General features: G+C 42.0%; 25 non-coding genes and 11 pseudogenes across 25 annotated transcripts in view; all 36 read right to left on the bottom strand.

Moving 5' to 3' along the window:
• Positions 1-5, bottom strand: part of LOC138408297 (5S ribosomal RNA) — a 119-nt gene extending 114 nt beyond the window's left edge. The window contains exon 1 of the ribosomal RNA XR_011241616.1: positions 1-5. This exon is cut by the window's left edge and continues 114 nt beyond it. This is a non-coding gene — a ribosomal RNA (5S ribosomal RNA).
• A 490-nt stretch (positions 6-495) lies between these two features.
• On the bottom strand, positions 496-614 carry LOC138408775 (5S ribosomal RNA). The gene has a single exon (XR_011242095.1). It is a non-coding gene; the product is annotated as a 5S ribosomal RNA (ribosomal RNA).
• Positions 615-1,104: 490 nt separating this feature from the next.
• Positions 1,105-1,223, bottom strand: LOC138409304 (5S ribosomal RNA). Its single transcript, XR_011242624.1, has one exon. It is a non-coding gene; the product is annotated as a 5S ribosomal RNA (ribosomal RNA).
• Positions 1,224-1,713: 490 nt separating this feature from the next.
• Positions 1,714-1,832, bottom strand: LOC138409039 (5S ribosomal RNA). Its single transcript, XR_011242360.1, has one exon. It is a non-coding gene; the product is annotated as a 5S ribosomal RNA (ribosomal RNA).
• Positions 1,833-2,322: 490 nt separating this feature from the next.
• Positions 2,323-2,431, bottom strand: LOC138409572 (5S ribosomal RNA; annotated as a pseudogene).
• Positions 2,432-2,921: 490 nt separating this feature from the next.
• LOC138408774 (5S ribosomal RNA) lies at positions 2,922-3,040 on the bottom strand. The gene has a single exon (XR_011242094.1). It is a non-coding gene; the product is annotated as a 5S ribosomal RNA (ribosomal RNA).
• Positions 3,041-3,530: 490 nt separating this feature from the next.
• LOC138409465 (5S ribosomal RNA) lies at positions 3,531-3,649 on the bottom strand. Its single transcript, XR_011242706.1, has one exon. It is a non-coding gene; the product is annotated as a 5S ribosomal RNA (ribosomal RNA).
• A 490-nt stretch (positions 3,650-4,139) lies between these two features.
• Positions 4,140-4,248, bottom strand: LOC138409571 (5S ribosomal RNA; annotated as a pseudogene).
• A 490-nt stretch (positions 4,249-4,738) lies between these two features.
• On the bottom strand, positions 4,739-4,857 carry LOC138409917 (5S ribosomal RNA). The gene has a single exon (XR_011242766.1). It is a non-coding gene; the product is annotated as a 5S ribosomal RNA (ribosomal RNA).
• A 490-nt stretch (positions 4,858-5,347) lies between these two features.
• LOC138409602 (5S ribosomal RNA) lies at positions 5,348-5,456 on the bottom strand (annotated as a pseudogene).
• A 490-nt stretch (positions 5,457-5,946) lies between these two features.
• LOC138408773 (5S ribosomal RNA) lies at positions 5,947-6,065 on the bottom strand. Its single transcript, XR_011242093.1, has one exon. It is a non-coding gene; the product is annotated as a 5S ribosomal RNA (ribosomal RNA).
• Positions 6,066-6,555: 490 nt separating this feature from the next.
• LOC138409303 (5S ribosomal RNA) lies at positions 6,556-6,674 on the bottom strand. The gene has a single exon (XR_011242623.1). It is a non-coding gene; the product is annotated as a 5S ribosomal RNA (ribosomal RNA).
• Positions 6,675-7,164: 490 nt separating this feature from the next.
• LOC138409570 (5S ribosomal RNA) lies at positions 7,165-7,273 on the bottom strand (annotated as a pseudogene).
• A 490-nt stretch (positions 7,274-7,763) lies between these two features.
• On the bottom strand, positions 7,764-7,882 carry LOC138409906 (5S ribosomal RNA). The gene has a single exon (XR_011242765.1). It is a non-coding gene; the product is annotated as a 5S ribosomal RNA (ribosomal RNA).
• Positions 7,883-8,372: 490 nt separating this feature from the next.
• On the bottom strand, positions 8,373-8,481 carry LOC138409569 (5S ribosomal RNA; annotated as a pseudogene).
• A 490-nt stretch (positions 8,482-8,971) lies between these two features.
• LOC138409895 (5S ribosomal RNA) lies at positions 8,972-9,090 on the bottom strand. The gene has a single exon (XR_011242764.1). It is a non-coding gene; the product is annotated as a 5S ribosomal RNA (ribosomal RNA).
• A 490-nt stretch (positions 9,091-9,580) lies between these two features.
• Positions 9,581-9,699, bottom strand: LOC138408595 (5S ribosomal RNA). The gene has a single exon (XR_011241914.1). It is a non-coding gene; the product is annotated as a 5S ribosomal RNA (ribosomal RNA).
• A 490-nt stretch (positions 9,700-10,189) lies between these two features.
• Positions 10,190-10,298, bottom strand: LOC138409865 (5S ribosomal RNA; annotated as a pseudogene).
• Positions 10,299-10,788: 490 nt separating this feature from the next.
• On the bottom strand, positions 10,789-10,907 carry LOC138410168 (5S ribosomal RNA). The gene has a single exon (XR_011242964.1). It is a non-coding gene; the product is annotated as a 5S ribosomal RNA (ribosomal RNA).
• A 490-nt stretch (positions 10,908-11,397) lies between these two features.
• On the bottom strand, positions 11,398-11,516 carry LOC138408772 (5S ribosomal RNA). Its single transcript, XR_011242092.1, has one exon. It is a non-coding gene; the product is annotated as a 5S ribosomal RNA (ribosomal RNA).
• Positions 11,517-12,006: 490 nt separating this feature from the next.
• On the bottom strand, positions 12,007-12,125 carry LOC138409364 (5S ribosomal RNA). The gene has a single exon (XR_011242680.1). It is a non-coding gene; the product is annotated as a 5S ribosomal RNA (ribosomal RNA).
• Positions 12,126-12,615: 490 nt separating this feature from the next.
• On the bottom strand, positions 12,616-12,734 carry LOC138409038 (5S ribosomal RNA). The gene has a single exon (XR_011242359.1). It is a non-coding gene; the product is annotated as a 5S ribosomal RNA (ribosomal RNA).
• Positions 12,735-13,224: 490 nt separating this feature from the next.
• LOC138409568 (5S ribosomal RNA) lies at positions 13,225-13,333 on the bottom strand (annotated as a pseudogene).
• A 490-nt stretch (positions 13,334-13,823) lies between these two features.
• LOC138409302 (5S ribosomal RNA) lies at positions 13,824-13,942 on the bottom strand. Its single transcript, XR_011242622.1, has one exon. It is a non-coding gene; the product is annotated as a 5S ribosomal RNA (ribosomal RNA).
• A 490-nt stretch (positions 13,943-14,432) lies between these two features.
• Positions 14,433-14,541, bottom strand: LOC138409567 (5S ribosomal RNA; annotated as a pseudogene).
• Positions 14,542-15,031: 490 nt separating this feature from the next.
• On the bottom strand, positions 15,032-15,150 carry LOC138409301 (5S ribosomal RNA). Its single transcript, XR_011242621.1, has one exon. It is a non-coding gene; the product is annotated as a 5S ribosomal RNA (ribosomal RNA).
• A 490-nt stretch (positions 15,151-15,640) lies between these two features.
• On the bottom strand, positions 15,641-15,749 carry LOC138409566 (5S ribosomal RNA; annotated as a pseudogene).
• Positions 15,750-16,239: 490 nt separating this feature from the next.
• LOC138409474 (5S ribosomal RNA) lies at positions 16,240-16,358 on the bottom strand. The gene has a single exon (XR_011242710.1). It is a non-coding gene; the product is annotated as a 5S ribosomal RNA (ribosomal RNA).
• A 490-nt stretch (positions 16,359-16,848) lies between these two features.
• Positions 16,849-16,967, bottom strand: LOC138409463 (5S ribosomal RNA). Its single transcript, XR_011242704.1, has one exon. It is a non-coding gene; the product is annotated as a 5S ribosomal RNA (ribosomal RNA).
• A 490-nt stretch (positions 16,968-17,457) lies between these two features.
• Positions 17,458-17,566, bottom strand: LOC138409565 (5S ribosomal RNA; annotated as a pseudogene).
• Positions 17,567-18,056: 490 nt separating this feature from the next.
• Positions 18,057-18,175, bottom strand: LOC138410167 (5S ribosomal RNA). Its single transcript, XR_011242963.1, has one exon. It is a non-coding gene; the product is annotated as a 5S ribosomal RNA (ribosomal RNA).
• A 490-nt stretch (positions 18,176-18,665) lies between these two features.
• On the bottom strand, positions 18,666-18,784 carry LOC138409037 (5S ribosomal RNA). Its single transcript, XR_011242358.1, has one exon. It is a non-coding gene; the product is annotated as a 5S ribosomal RNA (ribosomal RNA).
• A 490-nt stretch (positions 18,785-19,274) lies between these two features.
• LOC138409564 (5S ribosomal RNA) lies at positions 19,275-19,383 on the bottom strand (annotated as a pseudogene).
• Positions 19,384-19,873: 490 nt separating this feature from the next.
• LOC138408594 (5S ribosomal RNA) lies at positions 19,874-19,992 on the bottom strand. The gene has a single exon (XR_011241913.1). It is a non-coding gene; the product is annotated as a 5S ribosomal RNA (ribosomal RNA).
• A 490-nt stretch (positions 19,993-20,482) lies between these two features.
• On the bottom strand, positions 20,483-20,601 carry LOC138409300 (5S ribosomal RNA). The gene has a single exon (XR_011242620.1). It is a non-coding gene; the product is annotated as a 5S ribosomal RNA (ribosomal RNA).
• A 490-nt stretch (positions 20,602-21,091) lies between these two features.
• Positions 21,092-21,210, bottom strand: LOC138409299 (5S ribosomal RNA). The gene has a single exon (XR_011242619.1). It is a non-coding gene; the product is annotated as a 5S ribosomal RNA (ribosomal RNA).
• Between the last annotated feature and the right edge of the window lie 111 nt (positions 21,211-21,321).

Genomic DNA, 21,321 nt, shown 5'->3' with positions numbered 1-21,321 from the left:
TAAACGATTAACTCCACCCACAATACCTCCTTTATACATGTGAATCATCACCATCATCAATGGTTCTTCTGTTGCTTTGCAACCATAGCATCTTGAGGTGTGGGTGGGCGGGAGGTTCAATTGTTCCAAAATCAATCTCAAGGTGCAATTTTGTCATATCGTTGCAAGAAAAGAATCATTACAATTTTCAAAAATGACCTTCAGCAATATTGTCAGTGTTTCATATCCAGTTGTTTCCCTGATGCAGAGTAAACTCCCTGCTCTTTCATCGCTCTCTCCAAATAAGACCATTTGAAAATGATATGTTAATAAAGCATGAATAAAGTAGTGTTTTGATTAGAAACAAATCGGATGAATGCTCACTCTCACCTGTCAGTGATGATGTGAGGGTTCCATATTCTTTTTTCCTTTGATGAACAGTCTTTCCTGCTCTTTCCAAGAGGTGTCTCCTCTGAAGCAGCAGCAACAGCGCCCTCTGCAAAGAAAAGTCTAAAAAGCTTACAGCACCTGGTATTCCCAGGCGGTCTCCCATTCAAGTACTAACCAGGCCCGACCCTGCTTAGCTTCCGAGATCGGATGAGATTGGGCGTGTTCAGGGTGGTATGGCCGTAAGCGATTAACTCCACCCACAATACCTCCTTTATACATGTGAATCATCACCATCATCAATGGTTCTTCTGTTGCTTTGCAACCATAGCATCTTGAGATGTGGGTGGGCGGGAGGGTCAATTGTTCCAAAATCAATCTCAAGGTGCAATTTTGTCATATCGTTGCAAGAAAAAAATCATTAGAATTTTCAAAAATGACCTTCAGCAATATTGTCAGTGTTTCATATCCAGTTGTTTCCCTGATGCAGAGTAAACTCCCTGCTCTTTCATCGCTCTCTCCAAATAAGACAATTTGAAAATGATATGTTAATAAAACATGAATAAAGTAGTGTTTTGATTAGAAACAAATCTGATGAATGCTCACTTTCACCTTTCAGTGATGATGTGAGGGTTCCATATTCTTTTTTCCTTTGATGAACAGTCTTTCCTGCTCTTTCCAAGAGGTGTCTCCTCTGAAGCAGCAGCAACAGCGCCCTCTGCAAAGAAAAGTCTAAAAAGCTAACAGCACCTGGTATTCCCAGGCAGTCTCCCATTCAAGTACTAACCAGGCCCGACCCTGCTTAGCTTCCGAGATCGGACGAGATTGGGCGTGTTCAGGGTGGTATGGCCGTAAGCGATTAACTCCACCCACAATACCTCCTTTATACATGTGAATCATCACCATCATCAATGGTTCTTCTGTTGCTTTGCAACCATAGCATCTTGAGATGTGGGTGGGCGGGAGGGTCAATTGTTCCAAAATCAATCTCAAGGTGCAATTTTGGCATATCGTTGCAAGAAAAAAATCATTACAATTTTCAAAAATGACCTTCAGCAATATTGTCAGTGTTTCATATCCAGTTGTTTCCCTGATGCAGAGTAAACTCCCTGCTCTTTCATCGCTCTCTCCAAATAAGACAATTTGAAAATGATATGTTAATAAAACATGAATAAAGTAGTGTTTTGATTAGAAACAAATCTGATGAATGCTCACTTTCACCTTTCAGTGATGATGTGAGGGTTCCATATTCTTTTTTCCTTTGATGAACAGTCTTTCCTGCTCTTTCCAAGAGGTGTCTCCTCTGAAGCAGCAGCAACAGCGCCCTCTGCAAAGAAAAGTCTAAAAAGCTAACAGCACCTGGTATTCCCAGGCAGTCTCCCATTCAAGTACTAACCAGGCCCGACCCTGCTTAGCTTCCGAGATCGGACGAGATCGGGCGTGTTCAGGGTGGTATGGCCGTAAGCGATTAACTCCACCCACAATACCTCCTTTATACATGTGAATCATCACCATCATCAATGGTTCTTCTGTTGCTTTGCAACCATAGCATCTTGAGGTGTGGGTGGGCGGGAGGGTCAATTGTTCCAAAATCAATCTCAAGGTGCAATTTTGTCATATCGTTGCAAGAAAAAAATCATTACAATTTTCAAAAATGACCTTCAGCAATATTGTCAGTGTTTCATATCCAGTTGTTTCCCTGATGCAGAGTAAACTCCCTGCTCTTTCATCGCTCTCTCCAAATAAGACAATTTGAAAATGATATGTTAATAAAACATGAATAAAGTAGTGTTTTGATTAGAAACAAATCTGATGAATGCTCACTTTCACCTTTCAGTGATGATGTGAGGGTTCCATATTCTTTTTTCCTTTGATGAACAGTCTTTCCTGCTCTTTCCAAGAGGTGTCTCCTCTGAAGCAGCAGCAACAGCGCCCTCTGCAAAGAAAAGTCTAAAAAGCTTACAGCACCTGGTATTCCCAGGCGGTCTCCCATTCAAGTACTAACCAGGCCCGACCCTGCTTAGCTTCCGAGATCGGGCGTGTTCAGGGTGGTATGGCCGTAAGCGATTAACTCCACCCACAATACCTCCTTTATACATGTGAATCATCACCATCATCAATGGTTCTTCTGTTGCTTTGCAACCATAGCATCTTGAGGTGTGGGTGGGCGGGAGGGTCAATTGTTCCAAAATCAATCTCAAGGTGCAATTTTGGCATATCGTTGCAAGAAAAAAATCATCACAATTTTCAAAAATGACCTTCAGCAATATTGTCAGTGTTTCATATCCAGTTGTTTCCCTGATGCAGAGTAAACTCCCTGCTCTTTCATTGCTCTCTCCAAATAAGACAATTTGAAAATGATATGTTAATAAAACATGAATAAAGTAGTGTTTTGATTAGAAACAAATCTGATGAATGCTCACTTTCACCTTTCAGTGATGATGTGAGGGTTCCATATTCTTTTTTCCTTTGATGAACAGTCTTTCCTGCTCTTTCCAAGAGGTGTCTCCTCTGAAGCAGCAGCAACAGCGCCCTCTGCAAAGAAAAGTCTAAAAAGCTTACAGCACCTGGTATTCCCAGGCGGTCTCCCATTCAAGTACTAACCAGGCCCGACCCTGCTTAGCTTCCGAGATCGGATGAGATTGGGCGTGTTCAGGGTGGTATGGCCGTAAGCGATTAACTCCACCCACAATACCTCCTTTATACATGTGAATCATCACCATCATCAATGGTTCTTCTGTTGCTTTGCAACCATAGCATCTTGAGATGTGGGTGGGCGGGAGGGTCAATTGTTCCAAAATCAATCTCAAGGTGCAATTTTGTCATATCGTTGCAAGAAAAAAATCATTACAATTTTCAAAAATGACCTTCAGCAATATTGTCAGTGTTTCATATCCAGTTGTTTCCCTGATGCAGAGTAAACTCCCTGCTCTTTCATCGCTCTCTCCAAATAAGACAATTTGAAAATGATATGTTAATAAAACATGAATAAAGTAGTGTTTTGATTAGAAACAAATCTGATGAATGCTCACTTTCACCTTTCAGTGATGATGTGAGGGTTCCATATTCTTTTTTCCTTTGATGAACAGTCTTTCCTGCTCTTTCCAAGAGGTGTCTCCTCTGAAGCAGCAGCAACAGCGCCCTCTGCAAAGAAAAGTCTAAAAAGCTAACAGCACCTGGTATTCCCAGGCAGTCTCCCATTCAAGTACTAACCAGGCCCGACCCTGCTTAGCTTCTGAGATCGGACGAGATTGGGCGTGTTCAGGGTGGTATGGCCGTAAGCGATTAACTCCACCCACAATACCTCCTTTATACATGTGAATCATCACCATCATCAATGGTTCTTCTGTTGCTTTGCAACCATAGCATCTTGAGATGTGGGTGGGCGGGAGGGTCAATTGTTCCAAAATCAATCTCAAGGTGCAATTTTGTCATATCGTTGCAAGAAAAAAATCATTACAATTTTCAAAAATGACCTTCAGCAATATTGTCAGTGTTTCATATCCAGTTGTTTCCCTGATGCAGAGTAAACTCCCTGCTCTTTCATCGCTCTCTCCAAATAAGACAATTTGAAAATGATATGTTAATAAAACATGAATAAAGTAGTGTTTTGATTAGAAACAAATCTGATGAATGCTCACTTTCACCTTTCAGTGATGATGTGAGGGTTCCATATTCTTTTTTCCTTTGATGAACAGTCTTTCCTGCTCTTTCCAAGAGGTGTCTCCTCTGAAGCAGCAGCAACAGCGCCCTCTGCAAAGAAAAGTCTAAAAAGCTTACAGCACCTGGTATTCCCAGGCGGTCTCCCATTCAAGTACTAACCAGGCCCGACCCTGCTTAGCTTCCGAGATCGGGCGTGTTCAGGGTGGTATGGCCGTAAGCGATTAACTCCACCCACAATACCTCCTTTATACATGTGAATCATCACCATCATCAATGGTTCTTCTGTTGCTTTGCAACCATAGCATCTTGAGGTGTGGGTGGGCGGGAGGGTCAATTGTTCCAAAATCAATCTCAAGGTGCAATTTTGGCATATCGTTGCAAGAAAAAAATCATCACAATTTTCAAAAATGACCTTCAGCAATATTGTCAGTGTTTCATATCCAGTTGTTTCCCTGATGCAGAGTAAACTCCCTGCTCTTTCATTGCTCTCTCCAAATAAGACAATTTGAAAATGATATGTTAATAAAACATGAATAAAGTAGTGTTTTGATTAGAAACAAATCTGATGAATGCTCACTTTCACCTTTCAGTGATGATGTGAGGGTTCCATATTCTTTTTTCCTTTGATGAACAGTCTTTCCTGCTCTTTCCAAGAGGTGTCTCCTCTGAAGCAGCAGCAACAGCGCCCTCTGCAAAGAAAAGTCTAAAAAGCTTACAGCACCTGGTATTCCCAGGCGGTCTCCCATTCAAGTACTAACCAGGCCCGACCCTGCTTAGCTTCCGAGATCGGATGAGATCGGGCGTGTTCAGGGTGGTATGGCCGTAAGCGATTAACTCCACCCACAATACCTCCTTTATACATGTGAATCATCACCATCATCAATGGTTCTTCTGTTGCTTTGCAACCATAGCATCTTGAGGTGTGGGTGGGCGGGAGGGTCAATTGTTCCAAAATCAATCTCAAGGTGCAATTTTGGCATATCGTTGCAAGAAAAAAATCATCACAATTTTCAAAAATGACCTTCAGCAATATTGTCAGTGTTTCATATCCAGTTGTTTCCCTGATGCAGAGTAAACTCCCTGCTCTTTCATCGCTCTCTCCAAATAAGACAATTTGAAAATGATATGTTAATAAAACATGAATAAAGTAGTGTTTTGATTAGAAACAAATCTGATGAATGCTCACTTTCACCTTTCAGTGATGATGTGAGGGTTCCATATTCTTTTTTCCTTTGATGAACAGTCTTTCCTGCTCTTTCCAAGAGGTGTCTCCTCTGAAGCAGCAGCAACAGCGCCCTCTGCAAAGAAAAGTCTAAAAAGCTTACAGCACCTGGTATTCCCAGACGGTCTCCCATTCAAGTACTAACCAGGCCCGACCCTGCTTAGCTTCCGAGATCGGGCGTGTTCAGGGTGGTATGGCCGTAAGCGATTAACTCCACCCACAATACCTCCTTTATACATGTGAATCATCACCATCATCAATGGTTCTTCTGTTGCTTTGCAACCATAGCATCTTGAGGTGTGGGTGGGCGGGAGGGTCAATTGTTCCAAAATCAATCTCAAGGTGCAATTTTGGCATATCGTTGCAAGAAAAAAATCATCACAATTTTCAAAAATGACCTTCAGCAATATTGTCAGTGTTTCATATCCAGTTGTTTCCCTGATGCAGAGTAAACTCCCTGCTCTTTCATTGCTCTCTCCAAATAAGACAATTTGAAAATGATATGTTAATAAAACATGAATAAAGTAGTGTTTTGATTAGAAACAAATCTGATGAATGCTCACTTTCACCTTTCAGTGATGATGTGAGGGTTCCATATTCTTTTTTCCTTTGATGAACAGTCTTTCCTGCTCTTTCCAAGAGGTGTCTCCTCTGAAGCAGCAGCAACAGCGCCCTCTGCAAAGAAAAGTCTAAAAAGCTTACAGCACCTGGTATTCCCAGGCGGTCTCCCATTCAAGTACTAACCAGGCCCGACCCTGCTTAGCTTCCGAGATCGGATGAGATTGGGCGTGTTCAGGGTGGTATGGCCGTAAGCGATTAACTCCACCCACAATACCTCCTTTATACATGTGAATCATCACCATCATCAATGGTTCTTCTGTTGCTTTGCAACCATAGCATCTTGAGATGTGGGTGGGCGGGAGGGTCAATTGTTCCAAAATCAATCTCAAGGTGCAATTTTGTCATATCGTTGCAAGAAAAAAATCATTACAATTTTCAAAAATGACCTTCAGCAATATTGTCAGTGTTTCATATCCAGTTGTTTCCCTGATGCAGAGTAAACTCCCTGCTCTTTCATCGCTCTCTCCAAATAAGACAATTTGAAAATGATATGTTAATAAAACATGAATAAAGTAGTGTTTTGATTAGAAACAAATCTGATGAATGCTCACTTTCACCTTTCAGTGATGATGTGAGGGTTCCATATTCTTTTTTCCTTTGATGAACAGTCTTTCCTGCTCTTTCCAAGAGGTGTCTCCTCTGAAGCAGCAGCAACAGCGCCCTCTGCAAAGAAAAGTCTAAAAAGCTAACAGCACCTGGTATTCCCAGGCAGTCTCCCATTCAAGTACTAACCAGGCCCGACCCTGCTTAGCTTCCGAGATCGGACGAGATTGGGCGTGTTCAGGGTGGTATGGCCGTAAGCGATTAACTCCACCCACAATACCTCCTTTATACATGTGAATCATCACCATCATCAATGGTTCTTCTGTTGCTTTGCAACCATAGCATCTTGAGATGTGGGTGGGCGGGAGGGTCAATTGTTCCAAAATCAATCTCAAGGTGCAATTTTGTCATATCGTTGCAAGAAAAAAATCATTACAATTTTCAAAAATGACCTTCAGCAATATTGTCAGTGTTTCATATCCAGTTGTTTCCCTGATGCAGAGTAAACTCCCTGCTCTTTCATCGCTCTCTCCAAATAAGACAATTTGAAAATGATATGTTAATAAAACATGAATAAAGTAGTGTTTTGATTAGAAACAAATCTGATGAATGCTCACTTTCACCTTTCAGTGATGATGTGAGGGTTCCATATTCTTTTTTCCTTTGATGAACAGTCTTTCCTGCTCTTTCCAAGAGGTGTCTCCTCTGAAGCAGCAGCAACAGCGCCCTCTGCAAAGAAAAGTCTAAAAAGCTTACAGCACCTGGTATTCCCAGGCGGTCTCCCATTCAAGTACTAACCAGGCCCGACCCTGCTTAGCTTCCGAGATCGGGCGTGTTCAGGGTGGTATGGCCGTAAGCGATTAACTCCACCCACAATACCTCCTTTATACATGTGAATCATCACCATCATCAATGGTTCTTCTGTTGCTTTGCAACCATAGCATCTTGAGGTGTGGGTGGGCGGGAGGGTCAATTGTTCCAAAATCAATCTCAAGGTGCAATTTTGGCATATCGTTGCAAGAAAAAAATCATCACAATTTTCAAAAATGACCTTCAGCAATATTGTCAGTGTTTCATATCCAGTTGTTTCCCTGATGCAGAGTAAACTCCCTGCTCTTTCATTGCTCTCTCCAAATAAGACAATTTGAAAATGATATGTTAATAAAACATGAATAAAGTAGTGTTTTGATTAGAAACAAATCTGATGAATGCTCACTTTCACCTTTCAGTGATGATGTGAGGGTTCCATATTCTTTTTTCCTTTGATGAACAGTCTTTCCTGCTCTTTCCAAGAGGTGTCTCCTCTGAAGCAGCAGCAACAGCGCCCTCTGCAAAGAAAAGTCTAAAAAGCTTACAGCACCTGGTATTCCCAGGCGGTCTCCCATTCAAGTACTAACCAGGCCCGACCCTGCTTAGCTTCCGAGATCGGATGAGATCGGGCGTGTTCAGGGTGGTATGGCCGTAAGCGATTAACTCCACCCACAATACCTCCTTTATACATGTGAATCATCACCATCATCAATGGTTCTTCTGTTGCTTTGCAACCATAGCATCTTGAGGTGTGGGTGGGCGGGAGGGTCAATTGTTCCAAAATCAATCTCAAGGTGCAATTTTGGCATATCGTTGCAAGAAAAAAATCATCACAATTTTCAAAAATGACCTTCAGCAATATTGTCAGTGTTTCATATCCAGTTGTTTTCCTGATGCAGAGTAAACTCCCTGCTCTTTCATTGCTCTCTCCAAATAAGACAATTTGAAAATGATATGTTAATAAAACATGAATAAAGTAGTGTTTTGATTAGAAACAAATCTGATGAATGCTCACTTTCACCTTTCAGTGATGATGTGAGGGTTCCATATTCTTTTTTCCTTTGATGAACAGTCTTTCCTGCTCTTTCCAAGAGGTGTCTCCTCTGAAGCAGCAGCAACAGCGCCCTCTGCAAAGAAAAGTCTAAAAAGCTTACAGCACCTGGTATTCCCAGGCGGTCTCCCATTCAAGTACTAACCAGGCCCGACCCTGCTTAGCTTCCGAGATCGGGCGTGTTCAGGGTGGTATGGCCGTAAGCGATTAACTCCACCCACAATACCTCCTTTATACATGTGAATCATCACCATCATCAATGGTTCTTCTGTTGCTTTGCAACCATAGCATCTTGAGGTGTGGGTGGGCGTGAGGGTCAATTGTTCCAAAATCAATCTCAAGGTGCAATTTTGGCATATCGTTGCAAGAAAAAAATCATTACAATTTTCAAAAATGACCTTCAGCAATATTGTCAGTGTTTCATATCCAGTTGTTTCCCTGATGCAGAGTAAACTCCCTGCTCTTTCATTGCTCTCTCCAAATAAGACAATTTGAAAATGATATGTTAATAAAACATGAATAAAGTAGTGTTTTGATTAGAAACAAATCTGATGAATGCTCACTTTCACCTTTCAGTGATGATGTGAGGGTTCCATATTCTTTTTTCCTTTGATGAACAGTCTTTCCTGCTCTTTCCAAGAGGTGTCTCCTCTGAAGCAGCAGCAACAGCGCCCTCTGCAAAGAAAAGTCTAAAAAGCTTACAGCACCTGGTATTCCCAGGCGGTCTCCCATTCAAGTACTAACCAGGCCCGACCCTGCTTAGCTTCCGAGATCGGATGAGATCGGGCGTGTTCAGGGTGGTATGGCCGTAAGCGATTAACTCCACCCACAATACCTCCTTTATACATGTGAATCATCACCATCATCAATGGTTCTTCTGTTGCTTTGCAACCATAGCATCTTGAGGTGTGGGTGGGCGGGAGGGTCAATTGTTCCAAAATCAATCTCAAGGTGCAATTTTGTCATATCGTTGCAAGAAAAAAATCATTACAATTTTCAAAAATGACCTTCAGCAATATTGTCAGGGTTTCATATCCAGTTGTTTCCCTGATGCAGAGTAAACTCCCTGCTCTTTCATCGCTCTCTCCAAATAAGACAATTTGAAAATGATATGTTAATAAAACATGAATAAAGTAGTGTTTTGATTAGAAACAAATCTGATGAATGCTCACTTTCACCTTTCAGTGATGATGTGAGGGTTCCATATTCTTTTTTCCTTTGATGAACAGTCTTTCCTGCTCTTTCCAAGAGGTGTCTCCTCTGAAGCAGCAGCAACAGCGCCCTCTGCAAAGAAAAGTCTAAAAAGCTAACAGCACCTGGTATTCCCAGGCGGTCTCCCATTCAAGTACTAACCAGGCCCGACCCTGCTTAGCTTCCGAGATCGGACGAGATCGGGCGTGTTCAGGGTGGTATGGCCGTAAGCGATTAACTCCACCCACAATACCTCCTTTATACATGTGAATCATCACCATCATCAATGGTTCTTCTGTTGCTTTGCAACCATAGCATCTTGAGGTGTGGGTGGGCGGGAGGGTCAATTGTTCCAAAATCAATCTCAAGGTGCAATTTTGTCATATCGTTGCAAGAAAAAAATCATTACAATTTTCAAAAATGACCTTCAGCAATATTGTCAGTGTTTCATATCCAGTTGTTTCCCTGATGCAGAGTAAACTCCCTGCTCTTTCATCGCTCTCTCCAAATAAGACAATTTGAAAATGATATGTTAATAAAACATGAATAAAGTAGTGTTTTGATTAGAAACAAATCTGATGAATGCTCACTTTCACCTTTCAGTGATGATGTGAGGGTTCCATATTCTTTTTTCCTTTGATGAACAGTCTTTCCTGCTCTTTCCAAGAGGTGTCTCCTCTGAAGCAGCAGCAACAGCGCCCTCTGCAAAGAAAAGTCTAAAAAGCTTACAGCACCTGGTATTCCCAGGCAGTCTCCCATTCAAGTACTAACCAGGCCCGACCCTGCTTAGCTTCTGAGATCGGGCGTGTTCAGGGTGGTATGGCCGTAAGCGATTAACTCCACCCACAATACCTCCTTTATACATGTGAATCATCACCATCATCAATGGTTCTTCTGTTGCTTTGCAACCATAGCATCTTGAGGTATGGGTGGGCGGGAGGGTCAATTGTTCCAAAATCAATCTCAAGGTGCAATTTTGTCATATCGTTGCAAGAAAAAAATCATTACAATTTTCAAAAATGACCTTCAGCAATATTGTCAGTGTTTCATATCCAGTTGTTTCCCTGATGCAGAGTAAACTCCCTGCTCTTTCATCGCTCTCTCCAAATAAGACAATTTGAAAATGATATGTTAATAAAACATGAATAAAGTAGTGTTTTGATTAGAAACAAATCTGATGAATGTTCACTTTCACCTTTCAGTGATGATGTGAGGGTTCCATATTCTTTTTTCCTTTGATGAACAGTCTTTCCTGCTCTTTCCAAGAGGTGTCTCCTCTGAAGCAGCAGCAACAGCGCCCTCTGCAAAGAAAAGTCTAAAAAGCTTACAGCACCTGGTATTCCCAGGTGGTCTCCCATTCAAGTACTAACCAGGCCCGACCCTGCTTAGCTTCCGAGATCGGACGAGATCGGGCGTGTTCAGGGTGGTATGGCCGTAAGCGATTAACTCCACCCACAATACCTCCTTTATACATGTGAATCATCACCATCATCAATGGTTCTTCTGTTGCTTTGCAACCATAGCATCTTGAGGTGTGGGTGGGCGGGAGGGTCAATTGTTCCAAAATCAATCTCAAGGTGCAATTTTGGCATATCGTTGCAAGAAAAAAATCATCACAATTTTCAAAAATGACCTTCAGCAATATTGTCAGTGTTTCATATCCAGTTGTTTCCCTGATGCAGAGTAAACTCCCTGCTCTTTCATCGCTCTCTCCAAATAAGACAATTTGAAAATGATATGTTAATAAAACATGAATAAAGTAGTGTTTTGATTAGAAACAAATCTGATGAATGCTCACTTTCACCTTTCAGTGATTATGTGAGGGTTCCATATTCTTTTTTCCTTTGATGAACAGTCTTTCCTGCTCTTTCCAAGAGGTGTCTCCTCTGAAGCAGCAGCAACAGCGCCCTCTGCAAAGAAAAGTCTAAAAAGCTTACAGCACCTGGTATTCCCAGGCGGTCTCCCATTCAAGTACTAACCAGGCCCGACCCTGCTTAGCTTCCGAGATCGGATGAGATTGGGCGTGTTCAGGGTGGTATGGCCGTAAGCGATTAACTCCACCCACAATACCTCCTTTATACATGTGAATCATCACCATCATCAATGGTTCTTCTGTTGCTTTGCAACCATAGCATCTTGAGATGTGGGTGGGCGGGAGGGTCAATTGTTCCAAAATCAATCTCAAGGTGCAATTTTGTCATATCGTTGCAAGAAAAAAATCATTACAATTTTCAAAAATGACCTTCAGCAATATTGTCAGTGTTTCATATCCAGTTGTTTCCCTGATGCAGAGTAAACTCCCTGCTCTTTCATCGCTCTCTCCAAATAAGACAATTTGAAAATGATATGTTAATAAAACATGAATAAAGTAGTGTTTTGATTAGAAACAAATCTGATGAATGCTCACTTTCACCTTTCAGTGATGATGTGAGGGTTCCATATTCTTTTTTCCTTTGATGAACAGTCTTTCCTGCTCTTTCCAAGAGGTGTCTCCTCTGAAGCAGCAGCAACAGCGCCCTCTGCAAAGAAAAGTCTAAAAAGCTAACAGCACCTGGTATTCCCAGGCAGTCTCCCTTTCAAGTACTAACCAGGCCCGACCCTGCTTAGCTTCCGAGATCGGACGAGATTGGGCGTGTTCAGGGTGGTATGGCCGTAAGCGATTAACTCCACCCACAATACCTCCTTTATACATGTGAATCATCACCATCATCAATGGTTCTTCTGTTGCTTTGCAACCATAGCATCTTGAGATGTGGGTGGGCGGGAGGGTCAATTGTTCCAAAATCAATCTCAAGGTGCAATTTTGGCATATCGTTGCAAGAAAAAAATCATTACAATTTTCAAAAATGACCTTCAGCAATATTGTCAGTGTTTCATATCCAGTTGTTTCCCTGATGCAGAGTAAACTCCCTGCTCTTTCATCGCTCTCTCCAAATAAGACAATTTGAAAATGATATGTTAATAAAACATGAATAAAGTAGTGTTTTGATTAGAAACAAATCTGATGAATGCTCACTTTCACCTTTCAGTGATGATGTGAGGGTTCCATATTCTTTTTTCCTTTGATGAACAGTCTTTCCTGCTCTTTCCAAGAGGTGTCTCCTCTGAAGCAGCAGCAACAGCGCCCTCTGCAAAGAAAAGTCTAAAAAGCTAACAGCACCTGGTATTCCCAGGCAGTCTCCCATTCAAGTACTAACCAGGCCCGACCCTGCTTAGCTTCCGAGATCGGACGAGATCGGGCGTGTTCAGGGTGGTATGGCCGTAAGCGATTAACTCCACCCACAATACCTCCTTTATACATGTGAATCATCACCATCATCAATGGTTCTTCTGTTGCTTTGCAACCATAGCATCTTGAGGTGTGGGTGGGCGGGAGGGTCAATTGTTCCAAAATCTATCTCAAGGTGCAATTTTGTCATATCGTTGCAAGAAAAAAATCATTACAATTTTCAAAAATGACCTTCAGCAATATTGTCAGTGTTTCATATCCAGTTGTTTCCCTGATGCAGAGTAAACTCCCTGCTCTTTCATCGCTCTCTCCAAATAAGACAATTTGAAAATGATATGTTAATAAAACATGAATAAAGTAGTGTTTTGATTAGAAACAAATCTGATGAATGCTCACTTTCACCTTTCAGTGATGATGTGAGGGTTCCATATTCTTTTTTCCTTTGATGAACAGTCTTTCCTGCTCTTTCCAAGAGGTGTCTCCTCTGAAGCAGCAGCAACAGCGCCCTCTGCAAAGAAAAGTCTAAAAAGCTTACAGCACCTGGTATTCCCAGGCGGTCTCCCATTCAAGTACTAACCAGGCCCGACCCTGCTTAGCTTCCGAGATCGGGCGTGTTCAGGGTGGTATGGCCGTAAGCGATTAACTCCACCCACAATACCTCCTTTATACATGTGAATCATCACCATCATCAATGGTTCTTCTGTTGCTTTGCAACCATAGCATCTTGAGGTGTGGGTGGGCGGGAGGGTCAATTGTTCCAAAATCAATCTCAAGGTGCAATTTTGGCATATCGTTGCAAGAAAAAAATCATCACAATTTTCAAAAATGACCTTCAGCAATATTGTCAGTGTTTCATATCCAGTTGTTTCCCTGATGCAGAGTAAACTCCCTGCTCTTTCATCGCTCTCTCCAAATAAGACAATTTGAAAATGATATGTTAATAAAACATGAATAAAGTAGTGTTTTGATTAGAAACAAATCTGATGAATGCTCACTTTCACCTTTCAGTGATGATGTGAGGGTTCCATATTCTTTTTTCCTTTGATGAACAGTCTTTCCTGCTCTTTCCAAGAGGTGTCTCCTCTGAAGCAGCAGCAACAGCGCCCTCTGCAAAGAAAAGTCTAAAAAGCTAACAGCACCTGGTATTCCCAGGCAGTCTCCCATTCAAGTACTAACCAGGCCCGACCCTGCTTAGCTTCCGAGATCGGACGAGATTGGGCGTGTTCAGGGTGGTATGGCCGTAAGCGATTAACTCCACCCACAATACCTCCTTTATACATGTGAATCATCACCATCATCAATGGTTCTTCTGTTGCTTTGCAACCATAGCATCTTGAGATGTGGGTGGGCGGGAGGGTCAATTGTTCCAAAATCAATCTCAAGGTGCAATTTTGGCATATCGTTGCAAGAAAAAAATCATTACAATTTTCAAAAATGACCTTCAGCAATATTGTCAGTGTTTCATATCCAGTTGTTTCCCTGATGCAGAGTAAACTCCCTGCTCTTTCATCGCTCTCTCCAAATAAGACAATTTGAAAATGATATGTTAATAAAACATGAATAAAGTAGTGTTTTGATTAGAAACAAATCTGATGAATGCTCACTTTCACCTTTCAGTGATGATGTGAGGGTTCCATATTCTTTTTTCCTTTGATGAACAGTCTTTCCTGCTCTTTCCAAGAGGTGTCTCCTCTGAAGCAGCAGCAACAGCGCCCTCTGCAAAGAAAAGTCTAAAAAGCTTACAGCACCTGGTATTCCCAGGCGGTCTCCCATTCAAGTACTAACCAGGCCCGACCCTGCTTAGCTTCCGAGATCGGGCGTGTTCAGGGTGGTATGGCCGTAAGCGATTAACTCCACCCACAATACCTCCTTTATACATGTGAATCATCACCATCATCAATGGTTCTTCTGTTGCTTTGCAACCATAGCATCTTGAGGTGTGGGTGGGCGGGAGGGTCAATTGTTCCAAAATCAATCTCAAGGTGCAATTTTGGCATATCGTTGCAAGAAAAAAATCATCACAATTTTCAAAAATGACCTTCAGCAATATTGTCAGTGTTTCATATCCAGTTGTTTCCCTGATGCAGAGTAAACTCCCTGCTCTTTCATTGCTCTCTCCAAATAAGACAATTTGAAAATGATATGTTAATAAAACATGAATAAAGTAGTGTTTTGATTAGAAACAAATCTGATGAATGCTCACTTTCACCTTTCAGTGATGATGTGAGGGTTCCATATTCTTTTTTCCTTTGATGAACAGTCTTTCCTGCTCTTTCCAAGAGGTGTCTCCTCTGAAGCAGCAGCAACAGCGCCCTCTGCAAAGAAAAGTCTAAAAAGCTAACAGCACCTGGTATTCCCAGGCAGTCTCCCATTCAAGTACTAACCAGGCCCGACCCTGCTTAGCTTCCGAGATCGGACGAGATTGGGCGTGTTCAGGGTGGTATGGCCGTAAGCGATTAACTCCACCCACAATACCTCCTTTATACATGTGAATCATCACCATCATCAATGGTTCTTCTGTTGCTTTGCAACCATAGCATCTTGAGATGTGGGTGGGCGGGAGGGTCAATTGTTCCAAAATCAATCTCAAGGTGCAATTTTGGCATATCGTTGCAAGAAAAAAATCATTACAATTTTCAAAAATGACCTTCAGCAATATTGTCAGTGTTTCATATCCAGTTGTTTCCCTGATGCAGAGTAAACTCCCTGCTCTTTCATCGCTCTCTCCAAATAAGACAATTTGAAAATGATATGTTAATAAAACATGAATAAAGTAGTGTTTTGATTAGAAACAAATCTGATGAATGCTCACTTTCACCTTTCAGTGATGATGTGAGGGTTCCATATTCTTTTTTCCTTTGATGAACAGTCTTTCCTGCTCTTTCCAAGAGGTGTCTCCTCTGAAGCAGCAGCAACAGCGCCCTCTGCAAAGAAAAGTCTAAAAAGCTTACAGCACCTGGTATTCCCAGGCGGTCTCCCATTCAAGTACTAACCAGGCCCGACCCTGCTTAGCTTCCGAGATCGGGCGTGTTCAGGGTGGTATGGCCGTAAGCGATTAACTCCACCCACAATACCTCCTTTATACATGTGAATCATCACCATCATCAATGGTTCTTCTGTTGCTTTGCAACCATAGCATCTTGAGATGTGGGTGGGCGGGAGGGTCAATTGTTGCAAAATCAATCTCAAGGTGCAATTTTGGCATATCGTTGCAAGAAAAAAATCATTACAATTTTCAAAAATGACCTTCAGCAATATTGTCAGTGTTTCATATCCAGTTGTTTCCCTGATGCAGAGTAAACTCCCTGCTCTTTCATCGCTCTCTCCAAATAAGACAATTTGAAAATGATATGTTAATAAAACATGAATAAAGTAGTGTTTTGATTAGAAACAAATCTGATGAATGCTCACTTTCACCTTTCAGTGATGATGTGAGGGTTCCATATTCTTTTTTCCTTTGATGAACAGTCTTTCCTGCTCTTTCCAAGAGGTGTCTCCTCTGAAGCAGCAGCAACAGCGCCCTCTGCAAAGAAAAGTCTAAAAAGCTAACAGCACCTGGTATTCCCAGGCAGTCTCCCATTCAAGTACTAACCAGGCCCGACCCTGCTTAGCTTCCGAGATCGGACGAGATTGGGCGTGTTCAGGCTGGTATGGCCGTAAGCGATTAACTCCACCCACAATACCTCCTTTATACATGTGAATCATCACCATCATCAATGGTTCTTCTGTTGCTTTGCAACCATAGCATCTTGAGATGTGGGTGGGCGGGAGGGTCAATTGTTCCAAAATCAATCTCAAGGTGCAATTTTGGCATATCGTTGCAAGAAAAAAATCATTACAATTTTCAAAAATGACCTTCAGCAATATTGTCAGTGTTTCATATCCAGTTGTTTCCCTGATGCAGAGTAAACTCCCTGCTCTTTCATCGCTCTCTCCAAATAAGACAATTTGAAAATGATATGTTAATAAAACATGAATAAAGTAGTGTTTTGATTAGAAACAAATCTGATGAATGCTCACTTTCACCTTTCAGTGATGATGTGAGGGTTCCATATTCTTTTTTCCTTTGATGAACAGTCTTTCCTGCTCTTTCCAAGAGGTGTCTCCTCTGAAGCAGCAGCAACAGCGCCCTCTGCAAAGAAAAGTCTAAAAAGCTAACAGCACCTGGTATTCCCAGGCAGTCTCCCATTCAAGTACTAACCAGGCCCGACCCTGCTTAGCTTCCGAGATCGGACGAGATTGTGCGTGTTCAGGGTGGTATGGCCGTAAGCGATTAACTCCACCCACAATACCTGCTTTATACATGTGAATCATCACCATCATCAATGGTTCTTCTGTTGCTTTGCAACCATAGCATCTTGAGATGTGGGTGGGCGGGAGGGTCAATTGTTCCAAAATCAATCTCAAGGTGCAATTTTGGCATATCGTTGCAAGAAAAAAATCATTACAATTTTCAAAAATGACCTTCAGCAATATTGTCAGTGTTTCATATCCAGTTGTTTCCCTGATGCAGAGTAAACTCCCTGCTCTTTCATCGCTCTCTCCAAATAAGACAATTTGAAAATGATATGTTAATAAAACATGAATAAAGTAGTGTTTTGATTAGAAACAAATCTGATGAATGCTCACTTTCACCTTTCAGTGATGATGTGAGGGTTCCATATTCTTTTTTCCTTTGATGAACAGTCTTTCCTGCTCTTTCCAAGAGGTGTCTCCTCTGAAGCAGCAGCAACAGCGCCCTCTGCAAAGAAAAGTCTAAAAAGCTTACAGCACCTGGTATTCCCAGGCGGTCTCCCATTCAAGTACTAACCAGGCCCGACCCTGCTTAGCTTCCGAGATCGGGCGTGTTCAGGGTGGTATGGCCGTAAGCGATTAACTCCACCCACAATACCTCCTTTATACATGTGAATCATCACCATCATCAATGGTTCTTCTGTTGCTTTGCAACCATAGCATCTTGAGATGTGGGTGGGCGGGAGGGTCAATTGTTCCAAAATCAATCTCAAGGTGCAATTTTGGCATATCGTTGCAAGAAAAAAATCATTACAATTTTCAAAAATGACCTTCAGCAATATTGTCAGTGTTTCATATCCAGTTGTTTCCCTGATGCAGAGTAAACTCCCTGCTCTTTCATCGCTCTCTCCAAATAAGACAATTTGAAAATGATATGTTAATAAAACATGAATAAAGTAGTGTTTTGATTAGAAACAAATCTGATGAATGTTCACTTTCACCTTTCAGTGATGATGTGAGGGTTCCATATTCTTTTTTCCTTTGATGAACAGTCTTTCCTGCTCTTTCCAAGAGGTGTCTCCTCTGAAGCAGCAGCAACAGCGCCCTCTGCAAAGAAAAGTCTAAAAAGCTTACAGCACCTGGTATTCCCAGGTGGTCTCCCATTCAAGTACTAACCAGGCCCGACCCTGCTTAGCTTCCGAGATCGGACGAGATCGGGCGTGTTCAGGGTGGTATGGCCGTAAGCGATTAACTCCACCCACAATACCTCCTTTATACATGTGAATCATCACCATCATCAATGGTTCTTCTGTTGCTTTGCAACCATAGCATCTTGAGGTGTGGGTGGGCGGGAGGGTCAATTGTTCCAAAATCAATCTCAAGGTGCAATTTTGGCATATCGTTGCAAGAAAAAAATCATCACAATTTTCAAAAATGACCTTCAGCAATATTGTCAGTGTTTCATATCCAGTTGTTTCCCTGATGCAGAGTAAACTCCCTGCTCTTTCATCGCTCTCTCCAAATAAGACAATTTGAAAATGATATGTTAATAAAACATGAATAAAGTAGTGTTTTGATTAGAAACAAATCTGATGAATGCTCACTTTCACCTTTCAGTGATGATGTGAGGGTTCCATATTCTTTTTTCCTTTGATGAACAGTCTTTCCTGCTCTTTCCAAGAGGTGTCTCCTCTGAAGCAGCAGCAACAGCGCCCTCTGCAAAGAAAAGTCTAAAAAGCTAACAGCACCTGGTATTCCCAGGCAGTCTCCCATTCAAGTACTAACCAGGCCCGACCCTGCTTAGCTTCCGAGATCGGACGAGATCGGGCGTGTTCAGGGTGGTATGGCCGTAAGCGATTAACTCCACCCACAATACCTCCTTTATACATGTGAATCATCACCATCATCAATGGTTCTTCTGTTGCTTTGCAACCATAGCATCTTGAGGTGTGGGTGGGCGGGAGGGTCAATTGTTCCAAAATCAATCTCAAGGTGCAATTTTGTCATATCGTTGCAAGAAAAAAATCATTACAATTTTCAAAAATGACCTTCAGCAATATTGTCAGTGTTTCATATCCAGTTGTTTCCCTGATGCAGAGTAAACTCCCTGCTCTTTCATCGCTCTCTCCAAATAAGACAATTTGAAAATGATATGTTAATAAAACATGAATAAAGTAGTGTTTTGATTAGAAACAAATCTGATGAATGCTCACTTTCACCTTTCAGTGATGATGTGAGGGTTCCATATTCTTTTTTCCTTTGATGAACAGTCTTTCCTGCTCTTTCCAAGAGGTGTCTCCTCTGAAGCAGCAGCAACAGCGCCCTCTGCAAAGAAAAGTCTAAAAAGCTTACAGCACCTGGTATTCCCAGGCGGTCTCCCATTCAAGTACTAACCAGGCCCGACCCTGCTTAGCTTCCGAGATCGGGCGTGTTCAGGGTGGTATGGCCGTAAGCGATTAACTCCACCCACAATACCTCCTTTATACATGTGAATCATCACCATCATCAATGGTTCTTCTGTTGCTTTGCAACCATAGCATCTTGAGGTGTGGGTGGGCGGGAGGGTCAATTGTTCCAAAATCAATCTCAAGGTGCAATTTTGGCATATCGTTGCAAGAAAAAAATCATTACAATTTTCAAAAATGACCTTCAGCAATATTGTCAGTGTTTCATATCCAGTTGTTTCCCTGATGCAGAGTAAACTCCCTGCTCTTTCATCGCTCTCTCCAAATAAGACAATTTGAAAATGATATGTTAATAAAACATGAATAAAGTAGTGTTTTGATTAGAAACAAATCTGATGAATGCTCACTTTCACCTTTCAGTGATGATGTGAGGGTTCCATATTCGTTTTTCCTTTGATGAACAGTCTTTCCTGCTCTTTCCAAGAGGTGTCTCCTCTGAAGCAGCAGCAACAGCGCCCTCTGCAAAGAAAAGTCTAAAAAGCTAACAGCACCTGGTATTCCCAGGCGGTCTCCCATTCAAGTACTAACCAGGCCCGACCCTGCTTAGCTTCCGAGATCGGACGAGATCGGGCGTGTTCAGGGTGGTATGGCCGTAAGCGATTAACTCCACCCACAATACCTCCTTTATACATGTGAATCATCACCATCATCAATGGTTCTTCTGTTGCTTTGCAACCATAGCATCTTGAGGTGTGGGTGGGCGGGAGGGTCAATTGTTCCAAAATCAATCTCAAGGTGCAATTTTGTCATATCGTTGCAAGAAAAAAATCATTACAATTTTCAAAAATGACCTTCAGCAATATTGTCAGTGTTTCATATCCAGTTGTTTCCCTGATGCAGAGTAAACTCCCTGCTCTTTCATCGCTCTCTCCAAATAAGACAATTTGAAAATGATATGTTAATAAAACATGAATAAAGTAGTGTTTTGATTAGAAACAAATCTGATGAATGCTCACTTTCACCTTTCAGTGATGATGTGAGGGTTCCATATTCTTTTTTCCTTTGATGAACAGTCTTTCCTGCTCTTTCCAAGAGGTGTCTCCTCTGAAGCAGCAGCAACAGCGCCCTCTGCAAAGAAAAGTCTAAAAAGCTAACAGCACCTGGTATTCCCAGGCAGTCTCCCATTCAAGTACTAACCAGGCCCGACCCTGCTTAGCTTCCGAGATCGGACGAGATTGGGCGTGTTCAGGGTGGTATGGCCGTAAGCGATTAACTCCACCCACAATACCTCCTTTATACATGTGAATCATCACCATCATCAATGGTTCTTCTGTTGCTTTGCAACCATAGCATCTTGAGATGTGGGTGGGCGGGAGGGTCAATTGTTCCAAAATCAATCTCAAGGTGCAATTTTGGCATATCGTTGCAAGAAAAAAATCATTACAATTTTCAAAAATGACCTTCAGCAATATTGTCAGTGTTTCATATCCAGTTGTTTCCCTGATGCAGAGTAAACTCCCTGCTCTTTCATCGCTCTCTCCAAATAAGACAATTTGAAAATGATATGTTAATAAAACATGAATAAAGTAGTGTTTTGATTAGAAACAAATCTGATGAATGCTCACTTTCACCTTTCAGTGATGATGTGAGGGTTCCATATTCTTTTTTCCTTTGATGAACAGTCTTTCCTGCTCTTTCCAAGAGGTGTCTCCTCTGAAGCAGCAGCAACAGCGCCCTCTGCAAAGAAAAGTCTAAAAAGCTAACAGCACCTGGTATTCCCAGGCAGTCTCCCATTCAAGTACTAACCAGGCCCGACCCTGCTTAGCTTCCGAGATCGGACGAGATTGGGCGTGTTCAGGGTGGTATGGCCGTAAGCGATTAACTCCACCCACAATACCTCCTTTATACATGTGAATCATCACCATCATCAATGGTTCTTCTGTTGCTTTGCAACCATAGCATCTTGAGATGTGGGTGGGCGGGAGGG

This window comes from Paralichthys olivaceus, chromosome 5, assembly GCF_024713975.1.
Source record: "Paralichthys olivaceus isolate ysfri-2021 chromosome 5, ASM2471397v2, whole genome shotgun sequence".
Taxonomy (NCBI): domain Eukaryota; kingdom Metazoa; phylum Chordata; class Actinopteri; order Pleuronectiformes; family Paralichthyidae; genus Paralichthys; species Paralichthys olivaceus.
Note: the sequence above shows the minus strand (reverse complement) of the source record. Positions and strands in the feature narration are given on the sequence as shown.